The sequence below is a fragment of the Lissotriton vulgaris genome, chromosome 2_1 (genome assembly GCF_964263255.1).
Source record: "Lissotriton vulgaris chromosome 2_1, aLisVul1.2, whole genome shotgun sequence".
Taxonomy (NCBI): Eukaryota; Metazoa; Chordata; class Amphibia; order Caudata; family Salamandridae; genus Lissotriton; species Lissotriton vulgaris.
Genome location: NC_141687.1, coordinates 541557229 through 541561176, shown reverse-complemented (window position 1 = coordinate 541561176; position 3948 = coordinate 541557229). Strand labels below are relative to the sequence as shown.

Sequence of the window (3948 nt, the reverse complement as noted above, 5' to 3'; positions counted from 1 at the left end):
CCCAAAAGCTCCTCTGCATTGTCTGTTCTTGTGCCTAAATCTGTAACAGTTTATCATAATTTAGCCATATCCTATCTTAGTAGGGTCACTGTCATTGCCGCACCATGTATCTTTTCAAGAATAGTTTTATTTCCTTCTAAGATCAGATTTTTTTATGTCTCAATTAGATGGCGGTGCAAATTCTCCCTCCACATCAGTGTCATTTGCAACCCCAGCTTGAGCCATCCCAGCAATGCTGTTTTCAATAGTGTTGCGGGTCTTTGAGGCGGGTCTTTGAGGCTGCGTCGGAGCCTTCCTTAAGTTACAATGGCATACAGGCTGGACAAGATCACCAATATCCGCCAAAATCATATAAGTTAGAGTAGAAAGGGCATTGTAGGTGATATGACTATAAACCTTAACTTTTATGCCCATATTCATTATGTTCTTACCTAAAATGATTACGTTTGTAGCTAGTTCAGATTCTAAGTTCTGCCACTGTATAGGGATGCTGTAATGTGGCAAGCTTGCGACCCAATAACTAAGGGAACCAAGTGAAAGGACAGGACTGCCAGGCTAAAGGTAATCATAAAAGGCATTCATCCGTCTAGAAATATGCATAATCAATAAATCTTGAGATCTGTATCCACATTCTCCCCCCCCTTTTTATCCTCTATTACAGGGTACTATATCACTTAAAGCATCCCTATACAGTGGCAGAACTTAGAATCTGAACTAGCTACAAACGTAATCATTTTAGGTAAGAACATAATGAATATGGGCATAAAAGTTAAGGTTTATAGTCATATCACCTACAATGCCCTTTCTACTCCAACTTATATGATTTAGGGACTCATTGAAACTATTTAATTACACTTCTATAGAGGATATACTTCTTCTTAGGAAATATGTAGTCCACACATTAACTGTATATCCATATTCTGTTTCCAACTAATACGCAGCCAGCTATTTGAAAAATGTAAATCAGAGCCTCTAGCAAATAGCAACAAATGTAGCCTTTAGTTTGTAAATACAGTGCACGTAAATTGTAATCACATGTACCATGTACAGATGTAAATATATTTTATTTCTTTTTAGAAATACCAAGTGGTTCTCCAGAAGAAGGCGTGTGTACGCCGAAACGCGCGTAGAGACAAAACAAATATTCCGCTTGTTTGGTTTTTAATTTGTTTTTTAATATATATGTATAAATTTAAATTGTCATCATTTGTAAAACTGCGCATTCATAATGTATGAACTGTGTGATTTTTTAATTATGTCGATGATTTGATTAATAATTTTTGTACTGTCAATAAATTGATAATGAATAATAATTTTTCTCATTGTTGATATTACTATGTGCACTGCATTAGTTGATTTACTCCTTGGCTACAATAATTGATGTCTTATAGTACCTGCTATTTTCTCAGGACCCAATAGTTGCCTAGGATAAAGTTATTTATATAATATTTGTGCCCTGTCTAGGAACTAACTAGCAGTATCAGGGGGTCCCTTTGTTATATATTGCAAGAATTCTGGCTAATAAATAAGCCATGGAGATCAATGCCCCAAAATGCCAGGCATAGCATAAGTGATAACACGTTCCTTTTGAGTCTGATGTCAATACAAGAGGGAACATCAGAGGACTTTTGAGCTAATAATTTAACAGAAAGTGATATAAAAGCAACACCAATCCTAGACTGCCTGTTTTTTACACTAGGCATTTTACCGATGACGGAGGAGCATCACCCCCTTGCCAGCAGAGGAAAGCGAAAAATAAAATGATAATAAAACAGTTATATGTTTAATTATGATTATTTTCATTTTAAGAAAAATAGAAGAAGTGTATAGAGGTTGAGGTTTGGAAGCTGAAAACTGTTTCTTAACTATATAATGTAGTGACTGGTCTGTGTGTGTCTGTTACAAGAAGCTACATAAAAGCTCACATAAAGTTGTCGAAGCTTAAAAGGTCCACTTACTTTTATGTTTGGTTGTGTGTAGTACCATTTGTCATGATACTGAACCACTTCATCAAAAACCCAGCTGGGAACATACAGTATTTAGTAACCTCAAATCCTGCTTACCCTAATTTATTACACTTTGTGTTAGACCTGGTATCATTGGCATGAATCTCCCTTCCATTTTTTACAGATTGCCTCCTCTGTATTTATATGTTTTGCTGGTTATATGGTTTGGGCACTGTGCCACTGCCATTCAGTGCCACAGTGAAAGTGCTTCCTATGTTAAATTGATGCATTGATTAGTGACTCCATGATTGGGTTTTTTGATTTATTGTCAGACCCTAGTACAGTGCACCATGTGTGCCCAGGGCTTGAAAATCAAATGCTGCTGGTGGGCTTGCAGCACTGGTTGTGCCATCCACAGAAGCATCTTGCAAAGTGTGTCGCAGGCCTGCCATTGCAGAGCCTATGTGCAGTCTAGTACTGCCATGCTGACTTGGTAAGTGCACCCACTTGCCAGTCCGTAAACCTTCTCTTTTCTTCATATCAGACACCCCTAAGGTAGGCCCAAGGGCAGAGTGCATTGTAAGGATAAGGTAGGACATGCCCTGGTGTGTGTGGCATGTCCTAATAGTGAACTACAGCAATTTTCGTTTTTCACTATTGCAAGGCTACCTGTTCCCCATAGGCGAGAATGGGCAGTTTGATTATTACATCTTATAATCCTAACCGACTCAGGGAACATGGTAGAGATTTGAATTTAGTATGCCTGAACTCAGGATGATAAAATACATCTTTTAGTGAAGTTGTTTTTAACATTCTGTGTTTGAAAATACCACTTTTAGAAAGTAGGTATTTTCTTGCCCAACTATCCAAGCCTGCCTCTGCTAAGTTGTGTATTCCTTGTCTGGAGTTTGAGTGACAGGGGCTGGGGGATTCCAAGAGACAGGGTGAGTCAGCACAGTGCTGAATAGAGATATCTGCGTCTAGAGGAGTGGGAGGATTTGCATCTGGGACCTGAATAGGGCTGTGCCTTCCCTCTACAATGCTGGCTCCCCCTCCTGTGGTGTGTCTGATGTCTCTGGCCTACGCTGTGAAAGGAAAGAAGGAGTCTTGTCAACAAAGTGCTCCAGGACTGACCAGAACTGGTTTGGACTAGGGAGATGCCTCTCTGCCTTCAGAGGACAAAGGATTTTGAGTATAAATATGGTGACCCAGACCCCAAGACTTTAGATCACTTCTGGGAACAAGACAAACCTTTTGCCAAGGAGAAGAACCAATGAAGCTGCAGGAGTTTGGACTGCCCCTCTGCCAGTGTGCTGTTTGCTGGGTTGGCCTGCAGTGGTTTCTTTATTGCCAAGGAAAGGAGAAGGAACTTTCAAAGAACTTTCATCATCTTGCAGAATATTACTCAAAGGGCTTGAACTTGTGCTTGCCTCCTGCTGAAGTCTCAGGCGCTAAAGACTTCACCCCCAGATCCCCTCAGAGTTTCCTTGCTGGGAATTATGTCTGCAGAAGCCTGCGTGTTGCTGGGAGCTGGAAGCGCAAAACATCGAGAAAAATGTGTCGCAGCTGTTGCCGTTGCATCGCCAGAGAAGCGTGTCGCCGCCGCAGAGGTTGCTGCCGCATCACCATAGAAGCATGCCTTCGTCAAAGCGGTTACCCAAAGCATCACCGAAAAAGTGTGTCGCCGCCGCAAGATCGCCGTTGAACCACCGGAGAAGCGTGTCCCAGGGCCTGTCACAGCTCCAAAGCCACAGAGTTAGCCGCACAACCGCCGGATGTGCACGCATCGTCTTCACGTCGTCGCATCAAGGGCGCCATCAACTCGCATCTCACCAGGATTGTCGCATTGCGGCACCATCTTGCGCATCGCAACCGGGCCGCAGGACGAGAATCTACGCATCACCTCCACTCCGGTAAGGATCAAGACGCATCCCCTACTCTGTGAAAGCATTGAGGCGCGATACATCATCTCCCCTGAAGCAAGGAACCAACGCATATTCCA

The 3948-nt window shown here is 42.0% G+C and overlaps 1 long non-coding RNA gene across 1 annotated transcript; it reads left to right on the top strand.

Annotated features, from left to right (window-relative positions):
• Positions 1-503: 503 nt before the first annotated feature.
• Positions 504-1307, top strand: LOC147730717 (uncharacterized). Its single transcript, XR_015308595.1, has 3 exons — positions 504-561; positions 662-739; positions 1078-1307. It is a non-coding gene; the product is annotated as an uncharacterized LOC147730717 (long non-coding RNA).
• Positions 1308-3948: the final 2641 nt, after the last annotated feature.